We start from the raw sequence: 14,337 nt of genomic DNA on the forward strand, positions 1-14,337 counted from the left end.
TGCGATTAGACTAGTACTAATGCACTGAATCCCATAAGAACTCTTCAGTTAAATGTCATTGGGTAAGGGTAGAACTAATATGGTTCACCTCCTGGGAAGTCCTCGCGTTGCACCTATTTTTTTGCACACGAGGCATTAAACGTTACGCAAAACTGAAACTACGGACCGTCGATTTATTTGCAAACGTGACTCACAACACTAGGGTATTTTGCTTAATATTTTTCGTACATTCATTTATAGTCCATCACGTGATAAGAGTGTCATTATAAGCATCTTTCATAGTAGAAAAATGAAAAACAAGGTGCGGCGGGCGGTCCGTTCATCTGGTTGTGAGTCGAGCCATTGGAGTATTTTGTTTGATATTAGAATTAGAAGCTGAGGTATGGTGTGCGCGCACAGCGAAACAAATGATGGGAGGGAGGAGGGAAGGAGAAGAGATATATGTATTTGCAGTGCAAAAAGGAACGAGTGCAATCATATTAGTACTAATTCACCGGATCCCATCAAAACTTCGCAGTTAACCGTGCTTGGGCGAGAGTAGTATTAAGATGGGTGACCTCTTAGGGATTCCTCGTGTTGCACCATTCTTTTTGCAGACGGGACGTTAAACGTTACATGGGACAGAGCGACGGTCCGCCGGTTCATTCACAAACATCAGTCACGACGCCGGAGCATTTTGCTTAATATTTTTCGTACATTCAATTATAGTCCACCAGGCAACAAGAGTGTCATTACGAGCATCTTACATAGTAGAATAAGAAAAACAGAGGTACTGCGGGCCATCCCTTCATATGGGCATGAATTGAGGTGCTGGGGCATTTTGCTTGATATTAGAACTAGAGGCAGATGTGAGGTGTGCGCACACAGCGAAGTAAATGATGGGAGGGGAGAGGGAAGGAGAAGGGACACATGCATTTATAGTGCAGAATGGGACGGGGGTGATAAGACCAGCATTAATACACCAAATCTCATAAGAACTCTATAGTTAAGTGTCATTGGATGAGAGTAGTACTAAGATGGTTGACCTCCTGAGAAATCCTCGTATTGCACCTATTTATTTGCACACGAGGCATTAAACGTTATGCATGATCGAAACTGTAGACCACCGGTTTATTCGCAAATGCGAGTCGTGGTGCTAGGGCATTTTATTTAATATTTTTCGTGCATTTATTTATAGTCCATCACGTGATAAGAGTAGCATCTTATATAGTAAAAAAACAAAAAATGAGGTATGGCGAGCGGTCTGTTCATCTGGGCGATGGTCGAGCTGCTGGGATATTTTGCTTGATATTAGAATTAGAAGCAGAGGTGCGATGTGCACGCACAGCGAAATAATTGATGGGAGGGAGAAGAGAAGGAGAAGGGGTATATGTATTTGCAGCGCGAAATGTAACGGGTGCGATCATGTCAGCACTAATTCACTGGATCCTATTAGAACTCAGTCGTTAAGCGTGTTTGAGCGAGAGTAGTATTAGGATGAATGACCTCCTAGGAAGTTCTCGTGTTGCACCTTACTTTTTACAGATGGGGCGTCAAATGTTACCCGAGACTGGAGCGACGGTCAACTGGTTCATTTGCAAGCATGAGTCATGGCGCTGGAGCATTTTGCTTAATATTTTTCGTGTATTCAATTATAGCCTACCACGTGATAAGAGTGTTATTACGAGTATTTTACATAGTAGAATAACAAAAATAGAGGCACAACGAGTGATTCGTTCATATGGGCATGAGTCAAAGTGCTAGGACATTTTGCTTTATATTAGAACTAGAATATGAGGTGAGGTATGCACGTACAACGAAGCAAATGATGGAAGGGAGGAGGTAAGAAGAAGGGGCACATGCATTTGTAGCGCGGAATGGGACGGGTGTGATCAGACAAGCACTAATGCAGCGAATCTCATAAAAACTCTACAGTTAAGTATCCTTGGGTGAGAGTAGTACTAAGATAGTTGACCTCCTAAGAAGTCCTCGTGTTGCACTTGTTTTCTTGCACACGAGGCATTAAATGTTACGCATGACCTGAACTACGGTCCGCCGGTTCATTCACAAACGTGAGTTGCGGCACCAGGACATTTTACTTAATATTTTTCGTGCATTCAATTATAGCCCACCATATGATAAGAGTATCATTACGAGTATCTTACATAGTAGAAAAACGAAAATAGAGTTGTAGCGGGTGATCCGTTCATATGGGCGTGAGTCGAGGCACCGTAGTATTTTACTTGATATTAAAACTAGAAGCAGAGGTGAGGTGTGTATTTACAGCGATACAAATGATGGGAGGGGGGAGGGAAAGAGAAAGGGCATATGTATTTGTAGTGCGGAACTGGACGGGTGCGATCAGACAAGCACTAATGCACCGAATCCCATAAGAACTATGTAGTTAAGTGTCCTTGGGTGAGAGTAATACTAAGATGGTTGACCTCCTGGGAAGTCCTCATGTTGCACTTGTTTCTTTACACACGATGCATTAAACGTTACGCGTGAAGGGAACAACAGTCCGCCAGTTCATTCGCAAGTGTGAGTCGCAGCGCTAGAGAATTTTGCTTCATATTTTTCGTGTATTCATTTATAGTCCACTCATGATAAGAGTGTCATTACGAGTATCTTATATAGTAAAACAACGAAAATAAGGTACAACAGGTGGTATGTAAATCAAGCCATCGGGGCATTTCACTTGATATTCGAATTAGAAGCAAAGGTGCAGTGTGCACCCATAGCGAAACAAATGACGGGAGGGGGAAGAGAAGGAGAAGGTGTATATGTATTTGCTGCGCGAAATTGAAGGGGTGCGATCATACCAGCACTAATTCACCGGATCCCATCAGAATTTCACAGCTAAGCGTATTTGGGCGAAAGTAGTGTTAGGATGGGTGATCTCCTGGGAAGTACTCGTGTTGCACCATTCTTTTTGCAGACAGGGCGTTAAATATTACGCGGGACCAGAGCTATAGTCCGTCGGTTCAATCGCAAACGTGAGTCATGAAGCTGGAGCATTTTGTATAATATTTTTTGTTCATTTAATTATAGCCCACCACGTGATAAGAGTGTCATTACGAGTATTTTACATAGTAGAACAACAAAAACAGAGGTGCGACGGGTGGTTCGTTCATATGGGCATGAGTTCTAGACACCGTGACATTTTGCTTGATATTAAAACTAGAAGCAGAGGTGGAGTGTGCGAGTACAGTGAAACAAATGATGAGAGAAGGGGCACATGCATTCGCAGCGCGAAATAGTATGGATGCGATCATACCAGTAGTAATGCACCGTATCCCACCAGAACTCCATCGTGTAATGTGCTTGGACGAGAGTAGTACTGTGATGGGTGACCTCCATACCCGTTTTTTGTGGACAAGATGTTAAAAATTATGCGACCGAAGACACGGTCCACTAGTTCATTCACTGACGTGAGTCGTGGTGCCAGGATATTTTGCTTAATATTTTTCGTGTATTTATTTATACTCCATCCCCAGATAAGATTGTCATTACGAGTATCTTACATAAAAGAACAATAAAAATAGAGGTGCGGCGGGAAGTCCATTCATCTGGGTGTGAGTCGAGGCACCGGTGCAATTCCCTTGATATTAGAACAAGAAACATAAGTGAGGTGTGCACACACAGTGAAACAAATCATAGGAGGGGGGAGGGACAGAGAAAGGGCACATCTATTTGTAGCACGAAGTGAGATGGGTTTGATCGTACCAGCACTAATGCACCGGATCCTATCAGAACATCGCAATTAAACGTGCTTGGGTGATAGTAGTACTAGAATGGGTGACCTCCCGAGAATTTCTTGTGTTGCATCTGTTTTTTTACAGACAGGGCGTTAAACATTACGAGCGACCGTAGGCATGGTCCACCGGTTCATTTATAAATGTAAGTCACAGCGTTGGAATATTTTGCTTAATATTTTTTATGCATTCATTTATAGTACACCACATGATAAGAGTGTCATTACAATAATCTTACGTAGTATAACAACGAAAATCAAGGTGCAGGGGGTAGTCCGTTCATCTGGGCGTGAGTCGAGGCACCTTGACATTTTGCTTGATATTAGAACTAGAAGTAGAGGTGAGGTGTGCGTGTACGGTGATACAAATGATGGGATGGGGGAGGGAAGGAGAAGGGGCACATGCATTTGTAGCGCGAAATGGGATGGGTGCGATCAGACCAGCACTAATGCACCGAATCTCATAAGAACTCTGCAGTCAAGTGTCATTAGGAGAGAGTAGTACTAAGATGGTTGACCTCCTGTGAAGTTCTTGTGTTGTACTTATTTTTTTACACACGAGGGATGAAACATTACGCGCGACCGGAACCATGGTTTGCTGGTTCATTCGAAATGTAAGTTGCGGTGCTAGAGCATTTTACTTAATATTTTTTGTGTATTCATTTATAGTCCACCACGTGATAAGAGTGTCATTACGAGCATCTTACATAGTAGAAAAATAAAAAACAAGGTGCGGCGAGCAGTCCGTTCATCTGGGCATGAGTCGAGCCGCCATGGTATTTCGCTTAACATTAAAATTAGAAGCAGAGGTGCGGTGTGCGCGCACAGCGAAACAAATGATGAGAGGGGGAGGGAAGGAGAAGGGGTATATGTATTTACAATGCTTAATGGAACAGGGTGTTAAACGTTACGTGTGACCGGAGACACGGTCCACTGGTTCAATTGCCGGTATGAGTCGCAGTGTGGGGGCATTTTGCTTAATATTTTTCATGCATTCATTTATAGTCTATCACGAGATAAGAATGTCATTATGAGTATCTTACATAGTAGAATAACGACAATATAGGTGTGGCGGGCAATTTTTTCATATGGGCGTGAGATGAGGCACCGTGGCATTTCGCTCTATATTAGAACTAGAAGTAGATGCTTGACATGCACGCACAACGAAATAAATGATGGGAGGGATGAGGGAATGAGAAGGGGTATATGTATTTGTAGCACGGAATATAAGTGGTTTGATCGTATCAGCATTTATTCACCGGATCCCATCATAACTCTGCAGTTAAGCGTGCTTGGGGGAGAATAGTACTAGGATTAGTGAGCTCCTGGGAATTCCTCGTGTTGTAACTTTCTTTTTGCAGATGGGGTATTAAATACTACATGAGACTGGAGCCACGGTCTGCCGGTTCATTCGTAAATGTGAGTCTCGGCACTAGAGCATTTTTTAAAATATTTTTTTGTGTATTCATTTATAGTCCACCATGTGATAAGAGTGTCATTACTAGTATCTTACATAGTAGAACAACAAAAAATGAGGTGCAGCGGGCGGTCTGGTCATCTGGGCGTGAGTTGAGGCGGCAGTGTATTTTGTTTGACATTAGAAATAGAAATAGAGGTGCGGTGTGCGCGCACAGCGAAATAAATGACGGGAGGGGAGAGGGAAGGATAACTGTCCGTTCATCTGGGCGTGAGTCGAGCCACTAGGGCATTTCGCTCTATATTAGAATTAGAAGTAGAGGTGCGACGTGTGCGCACAACGAAACAAATGATGGGAGGGAGAGGGAAGGAGAAGTGCTATATTTATTTGTAGCACAGAATGGAAGGGGTGTGATCATACCAGCACTAATGCACTGGATCCCATCAAACTCTGCAGTTAAGCATGCTTGGGCAAGAGTAGTACTAGGATTGGTGACCTCTTAGGAAGTCCTCGTGTTCCACTTGTCTTTTTGCGGACGGGACGTTAAACGTTATGTGAGACCAGAGTCATAGTCCCCCCGAAATGATAGTTTCGTTTCGAGCATCTTATATAGTAGAACAAAAAAAATGAGGTGCGACAGGGGATCCATTCATTTGAGCGTGAGTCGAGGCGTCGATGCATTTTGTTTGATATTAGAACTAGAAGCAGAGATGCGGTGTACGGGCACAGCGAAACAAATGATGAGAGGAGGGAGGGAAGTAGAAGGGTTATTTGCATTGCAGCATGAAATGGTATTGGTGCGATGATACTACCACTAATGCACTAGATCTGATCAAAACTCTACAGTTAAGCATACTTAGGTGAGAGTAGTATTAGGATGGGTGATCTCCTAGAAAGTACTCGTGTTGCACACGTCTTTTTGCAAATGGGATGTTAAATATTACTCGCGACCGGAGCCACGGTCCACCGGATTATTCGCTAGCATGAGTCATGGCGCCCGGGCATTTAGTTCAATATTTTTCGTGCATTCATTCATAGTCCACCATGTTCTACGAGTGTTATTACGAGTATCTTATAAATTAGAGCAAAGAAAATAGAGGTGCAGCGGGAAGTCTATTCATCGGGGCATCAGTTGAGGCACCGAGACAATTCACTTGATATTAAAACTACAATCAGAGGTGCGGTGTGCGAGTACAGCAAAATAAATGATGGGAGGGGGGAGGGAAAGAGAATAGGTACATACATTTGCAGCGCGAAAAGGGACGGGTGCGATTATACCTGTACTAATGCAACGGATTCCATCAGAACTCACTAACTAAGCGTGCTTGGACGAGAGTAGTATTAAGATGCGCGACCTCCTGCAAAATTCTCATGTTGCACCTATTTTTTTATGAACAAGGCATTAAACGTTACGCGTGATCGGAGGCACGGTATGCCAGTTCATTCGCCAGTATGAATCGCAGGATTGGGGTGTTTATTTTAATATTTTTCGTGCATTCATTTATAATCCACCACGTGATAAGAGTGTCATTATGAGCATCTTACATAATATAACAATGAAAAAAGGGGTATGACGGGCGCTACATTTATCTGGGTGTGAGTCGAGACACCGGGACATTTTGCTTGATATTAGAACTAGAAGCAGAGGTGCGGTTTGCGCGCATAGCAAAACAAATGATGGGAGAGGGGAGGGAAGGAGAAGGGATATATGTATTTGTAGCGCGGAATGGTATGGGTGTGATCATACCAGCACTAATCACTGTATCCCATCAGAACTCTACAGTTAAGTATGCTTGGGTGAGAGTAGCATTAGGATGGTTCTCCTCGGGTTACACCCGTGTTTTTGTGGATGAGGCACTAAACATTACATGTGACCAGAGCCATGTTTCATTGGTTCATTTGCTAGCGTGAGTCTGGTGCCAGATTGCTTAATATATTTTGTGCATTCATTTATAGTCCACCAAAAAAAGACGGGGTATCAAAAGCTATTGCGCGATCGGAGCTACGATCCTCCGGTTCATTAGCCAGCATGAGTCGTGGTGGCAAGGCATTTTGCTTAATATTTTTTGTGCATTCCTTTATAGTCCACCACGTGATAAGGGTGTTATTACGAGTATCTTAAATAATAGAATAAGAAAAATAGAGGTGCAACGGGCAGTCTGTTATTTTGGGCTTGAGTTGAGACACTGAGGCATCTTACTCTATATTAAAACTAGAAATAGAGATGCGGTGTGCCCGTATAGTGAAAGAAACGATGGGAGGGGGAAGGGAAGGAAAAGGGGCACATGCTTTTGCAGAGCAGAATGGGATGGGTGTGATCATACTAGCACTAATGCACCGGATCCCATCAAAACTATGCAGTTAAGCGTGCATGGGCTAGAGTAGTATTAGGATGGGTGACCTCTTTGAAATCCTCATGTTGCACCCTACTTTTTGTGGACAGGGTGTTAAACATTATGCGTGACTAGAGACACGGTCCCGCTAGCATGAGTCGCGTCGCAAGGGCATTTTGTTTAATATTTTTCTTGCATTCATTTATAGTGCATTATGAGATAAGAGTGTCATTACGAGTATCTTATATAGTAGAACAACGAAAAGAGATGTGCGGTGGGCGATCCCTTTATCTGGACGTGAGTCGAGATGCTAGGGCATTTCACTCTATATTAAAACTAGAAACAGAGGTGCGGTGTGGGCATACAGCGAAACAAATGACGGGATGGGGGAGGGAAGGGGAAGGGGCATATGTATTTGCAGCGCATAATGGTATAGGTGTGATCATACTAGCACTAATGCACCAGATTCCATCAAAACTTTGTAGTTAAGCGTGCTTGGGCGATAGTAGTACTAAGATAGGTGACCTCTTGGGAAGTCCTCTTGTTGTACCTGTCTTTTATCGGTCGGGGGGTTAAACATTATGCGCGACCAGAGCCACAATCCGTCGACGTGAGTTACGACACTAGAGCATTCTGCTTAATATTTTTTGTGCATTTATTTATAGTACACGACGTGATAAGAGTGTCATTACGAGCATTTTATACAGTAGAACAAAGGAAAACGAGGTGCGGCGGGTGGTCCGTTCATCTAGACGTGAGTCGAGGCATCGGGACATTTTTCTTGATATTAGTACTAGAAGCAAAGGTGCGGTGTGCGTGCATAACAAAACAAATGATGGGAGGGGGGGGGGAAAGAGAAGGGGTATATGTATTTGCAGCATATAATAGAACGAGTGTGATCATACCAGCACTATTGCACCGAATCCTATTAGGACTCCGCAATTAAGCATGCTTGGGCGAGAGTAGTACTAGAATTGGTGACGTCTTGGGAAGTTCTCGAGTTGCACCCATCTTTTTGCAGATGGGGGGTTAAACATTATGCACGACCGGAGCCATGGTCTACCAGTTCATTCACCAGCATGAGTCAAGGCACTGGGATATTTATCTTAATATTTTTCATGCATTCATTTATAATCCACCACATGATAAGAGTGTCATTACAAGCAACTTACATAGTAGAACAACGAAAAATGAGGTGCGACAGGCAGTTCGTTCATTTGGGCGTGAGTAGAGCTACCGGGACATTTTGTTTGATATTAGAATTAGAAGCAGAGGTGTAGTATGCACGCACAACGAAATAAATAATGGGAGGGGGGAGAGAAGGATAAGGGGCATATGTATTTACAGCGCGAATTGGAATAGGTGCAATCATACCATCACTAATTCACAAGATCCCATCAAAACTCCGTAGTTAAGTGTGCTTTGGCGAGAGTAGTACTAGAATGGGTGACCTCTTAGGAGTTTTTCTTGTTGCACCTTTTTTTTTTGCAGATGGGGCGTTAAATGTTACACGGGACCGCAGTCACGGTCCACCGGTTCATTCGCAAATGTGAGTCATGGCGCTGAGGTATTTTGCTTAATATTTTTTATGTATTCAATTATAGCCCACCACGTGATAAGGGTGTCATTATGAGTATCTTTCATAGTAGAACAATGAAAACGTAGGTGCGGCGGGCGTTTCGTTCATATGGGCCTGAGTCGAGGCACCGGAGCATTTTGCTTGATATTAAAACTAGAAGCAGATGTGAAGTGTGCGTGTACAATGATCCAAATGATAGGAGGGGGAAGGAAGTAGAAGAGGCACATGCTTTGTAGCATGGAATGGGACGGGTGCAATTAGTCCAGCACTAATGCACTGAATCCCATAAGAACTCTGCAGTTAAGTGTCCTAGAAATCTCACTGAATCCTTGTGTTGCACCTGTCTTTTTTCGGATGGAGTGTTAAATGTTTCGTGTGACCGGAGATGTGGTCCATCGATTCATTCACTGGCGTGAGTCTTGGGGCCATGGCATTTTGCTTAATATTTTTTGTGCATTCATTTATAGTCCACCGCGTGATAAGAGTGTCATTACAAGCACCTTACATACTAGAATAACAAAAAAGAGGTGCGACAGGCAGTTCGTTCATCTGGGAGTGAGTCAAGCCACTATACATTTTGCTTGATATTAGAATTAGAAGCAGAGGTGTGGTGTGCATGCACAACGAAATAAATGACGGAAGAGACGAGGGAAGAAGAAGGGGTATGTGTATTTGCAGCGCAGAATCAATAAGATGCGATCATACCAGCACTAATTCAACGAATCCCATTAGAACTTCGTAGTTAAGCGTGCTTGGGGGAGAGTAGTACTAGGATGGGTCTTGGGATGTCCTCGTGTTGCACCCTTCTTTTTATAAACACTGCGTTAAACATTATACGCAACCAGAACCATGATCCGACGGTTCATTGGCAAACGTGAGTCGCGGCTCCATGGCATTATGCTTAATATTTTTTGTGCATTCATTAATACTCCACCACATGATAATAGTGTCATTATAACCATATTAATTAGTAAAACAACGAAAACAGAGGTTTGGCAGGCGGTCCATTCATCTAGGTGTGAGTCAAGGCACCAGGGCATTTTGCTTAATATTTTTCGTGCATTCATTTATAGTCCACCACGTGATAAGACTATCATTATGATTATCTTAATTAGTAGAACAACAAAAACAGAGGTGTAGCGGGCAGTCCGTCCTTCTAGGCGTGAGTTGAGGCGCTGGGTCATTTCGCTTGATATTAGAATTAGAAGCAGAGGTGAGGTGTGCACGCACAGAGAAACAAATGATTGGAGGGGGTGGGAAAGAGAAGGGGCACATGCATTTGCACCGTGAAATGGGACTGGTGCAATCATACCAACACTAATGCATCATATCCCATTAGACCTCCATAGTTAAGCGTTCTTTGGCGAGTGTAGTACTAGAATAGGTGAGCTCCTAGGAAGTCCTTGTGTAACACTCGTCTTTTTGCATATGGGGCATTGAACGTTATGCACGGTCGTAGTCACGGTCCGTTAGTTCATTCGCAGACGTGAGTCACGGCGCTGGGGCATTTTGTTTAATATTTTTTGTGCAATCATTTATAGTCCACTACGTAATAAGAGTGTCATTACGAGCATCTTATATAGTAGAACAATGAAAACAGAGGTGCGACGGCGCGATCCGTTCATATGGGAATGAGTCAAGGCACCGGGGTATTTTGCTTGATATTATACTTAGAAGCAGAGGTGAGGTGTGCGTGCACAGTGAAATAAATGACGGGAGGGGGGAGGGAAGGAGAAGGGGTATATGTATTTGCGGCGCAAACTGGAACGAGTGAGATTATACCAGCACTAATTCACCGGATCCCATCAGAACTCTATAGTTAAGCGTGTTTGGGAGAGAGTAGTACTAGGATGGATGATCTCTTGGGAAGTCCTCGTGTTGTACCGTTCTTTTTGCAGATGAGGCATTAAACGTTATGCAGGACCGGAGCAATAGCCCGCTGGTTCATTCGCAAACGTGGCTCACAGCGCCGGGGCATTCTGCTTAATATTTTTCATGCATTCAATTAAAGCTCATCAAGTGATAAGAGTGTTATTACGAGCATCTTATATAGTAGAACAATGAAAACAGAGGTACGGTGGGCGATCTGTTCATATAGACATGAGTTGAGGCGTCGGGCCATTTTACTTGATATTAGAAATAGAAGTAGAGGTGAGGTGTGCGCACACAGCGAAGCAAATGATGGGAGGGTGGAGGGAAGTAGAAGGGGCACATGTATTTGTAGTGCGGAATAGAATGGGTGCGATCAGACCAGTACTAATGCACCGAATCCCATACGAAATCTACAGTTAAGTGTCCTTGTCCTTAGGTGAGTGTAGTACTAAGATGGTTGTACTCTTGGAAAGTCCTCGTGTTGCATCTATTTTTTTGCACACGAGACAATAAGCGTTGTGCACGACCAAAATCATGGTTCGTCAATTCATTCGCAAATGTGAGGTGCGGCGTCGAGCATTTTGCCTAATATTTTTTGTGCATTCGTTTATAATCCACCACGTGATAAGAGTTTGATAACGAGCATCTTACATAGTAAAACAACAAAATAGAGGTGCGGCAGGCCATCCGTTCATATGGGAATGAGTCGAGGCACTGGGGCATTTCGCTTCATATTAGAACTAGAAGCAGAGGTGCGGTATGTGTGCACAGAGAAACAAATGACAAGAGGGGGGAGGGAAGGAGAACCCCTGTATTTGCAGCACAAATTAGAATGAGTGCGATCATACTAGCACTAATTCACCGAATCCCATCAAAACTCTGAATTTAAGCATGTTTGGGTGAGAGTAGTACTAGGATGGGTGACCTCTTAGGAAATCTTGTGTTGCACCCTTCTTTTTATAAACGATGCGTTAAAAATTACGTGGGAACGGAGCGACAGTCTGCCGATTCGTTCACAAACGTGAGTCACAGCACTGGAGCATTTTACTTAATATTATTCGTGCATTCAATTTTAGCCCACCACGTAATAAGAGTGTCATTACGAGTATCTTACATAGTAAAATAACAAAAATAGAGGTACCATGACATTTCGCTTGATATTAGAACTAGAAGCAGAGGTGAGGTGTGTGTGTACAATGATACAAATGATGGGAAGGGGAAGGGAAGGAGAAGGGACACATGCATTTGTAGCACGGAATGGGACGGGTGAGATGAGACCAGCACTAATGCACCGAATCCCATAAGAACTCTGCAGTTAAGTGTCCTTGAGCGAGAGTAGTATTAAGATGGTTGACCTCCTAAGAAAGTCCTTGTGTTGCACCTATTTTTTTGAACACGAGGCATTGAACGTTAGGCGTGATCGGAACCACAGTTCACTGGTTCATTCCCAAACGTGAGTCGCGGCGTTAGGACATTTTGCTTATTATTTTTCGTGCATTTATAGTCCACCACGTGATAAGAGTGTCATTACGAGCATCTTACATAGTAAAACAAGAAAAGACAAGGTGCGGTGGGCTGTCCGTTCATTGGGTGTGAGTTAATCTGCCGGAATATTTCACTTGATATTAGAATTAGAAGCAAAGGTGTGGTCTGCATGCACAGTGAAACAAATGACGAGAGGGGGGAGGGAAGGAGAAGGGGCATATGTATTTGTAGTGCTAAATGGAACGAGTGCAATCATACTAGCACTAATTCACCAGATCCCATCAGTATTTTACAGCTAAGCATGTTTGGGCAAGAGTAGTAATAGGATGGGTGACTTTCTAGGAAGTCCTCGTGTTGCACCATTCTTTTTGCAGATGGGACGTTAAACGTTATACGGGACCGGAGCGACGATCCTTCGATTCATTCACAAAGGTGAGTCACAGTGACGAAGCATTTTGTATAATACTTTTCGTGCATTCAATTATATCCCACCACGTGATAAGAGTGTCATTACGAGTATCTTAGTATAACAACAAAAACAGAGATGCGGCGGGCGGTCTGTTCATCGAGGCGTGAGTCGAGGCGTAAGTTGAGGCGCTGGGGCATTAGACATTACGTATGACCGGAGCCACAGTCTGCCAGTTCATTCGTAAATGTGAGTCGCAGCGTCAGGACAATTTGGTTAATATTTTTCGTGCGTTTATTTATAGTCCTCCATGTGATAAGAGTGCTATTACGAGTATCTTACATAATAGAACAACGAAAAATGAGGTGCGACAGACGCTTCGTTCATTTGTGCGTGAGTCCAGCCACCGGGGCATTCCGCGTGTATTAGAAATACAAGCAAAGGTGTAGTGTGCGCGCACAACAAAATAAATTATGGGAATGGGGAGGGAAGGAGAACGGGTAGATGTATTTGCAGCACAAAATAGGGTAGGTGCAATCACATCAGCACTAATCCACCGGATCCCATATGAACTTTGTACTTAAGCACGCTTCGGTGAAATTTATCTAAGACCGGTGACCTCCTGTGAATATCTTGTATGGCACCCATCTTTTTGCGGACAGGGTGTCAAACATTATGCGCGACCGGAACCACGGTCTGTCGGTTCATTCGCAAACGTGAGTCACAGCGCCCGGGCATTTTGCTTAATATTTTTTGAGCATTCATTTATGGTCCACCACGTGATATGAGTGTCATTACGAGTATGTTACATAGTAGAACAACAAAAAATGAGGTGCGGCGGGCGATCCGTTCATCTGGGCGTGAGTTGAGCTATCGAGGCATTTCGCTTGATATTATAATTAGAAACAGAGGTGCGGTGTGCGCGCAAAGTAAAACAAATAATGGGAAGGGGGAGGGAAGGAGAAAGGGTATATGTATTTGCAGCGCAAAATGGAACGGGTTCGATCATACCAACACTAATTCACCAAATCCCATCAGAAATCTGCAGTTAAGCGTGCTTGGGTGAAAGTAGTACTAGGATGGGTGACCTCCTAAGAAGTCCTCGTGTTGTACCATTCTTTTCGCAGACGGGGTGTTAAACGTTACGGGGAACCGGAGTGATGGTCTGTCGGTGCATTCGCAAACTTGAGTCACGGTGCTGTGGTATTTTGCTAAATAATTTTCATATATTCAATTACCCCATCACGTGATAAGAGTGTCATTAGTATCTTACATAGTATAACAACGAAAATAGAGGTATGACGAGTGATCCGTTCATATGGGCGTGAGTCGATGCGTCGGTGTATTTTGCTTAATATTAAAATTAGAAAGAGAGGTGAGGTGTGCGTGTACAGCGATACAAATGATGGGAGGTGGGAGGGAAGGAAAAGGGGCACATGCATTTATAGTGCGGAATGGAACGAGTGAGATGAGACTAGCACTAATGCACTGAATTCCATAAGAATTCTGCCG

At 43.5% G+C, this 14,337-nt stretch overlaps 5 pseudogenes; all 5 read left to right on the forward strand.

The window, feature by feature from the left end:
• Positions 1 to 1,394: 1,394 nt before the first annotated feature.
• On the forward strand, positions 1,395 to 1,513 carry LOC148239998 (5S ribosomal RNA; annotated as a pseudogene).
• Positions 1,514 to 7,460: 5,947 nt separating this feature from the next.
• Positions 7,461 to 7,578, forward strand: LOC148239999 (5S ribosomal RNA; annotated as a pseudogene).
• Positions 7,579 to 7,917: 339 nt separating this feature from the next.
• On the forward strand, positions 7,918 to 8,036 carry LOC148240000 (5S ribosomal RNA; annotated as a pseudogene).
• A 338-nt stretch (positions 8,037 to 8,374) lies between these two features.
• LOC148240001 (5S ribosomal RNA) lies at positions 8,375 to 8,493 on the forward strand (annotated as a pseudogene).
• A 3,275-nt stretch (positions 8,494 to 11,768) lies between these two features.
• LOC148240002 (5S ribosomal RNA) lies at positions 11,769 to 11,886 on the forward strand (annotated as a pseudogene).
• Positions 11,887 to 14,337: the final 2,451 nt, after the last annotated feature.

Source organism: Carica papaya, chromosome 9 (assembly GCF_054855325.1).
Source record: "Carica papaya isolate Zhongbai chromosome 9, ASM5485532v1, whole genome shotgun sequence".
Lineage (NCBI taxonomy): Eukaryota > Viridiplantae > Streptophyta > Magnoliopsida > Brassicales > Caricaceae > Carica > Carica papaya.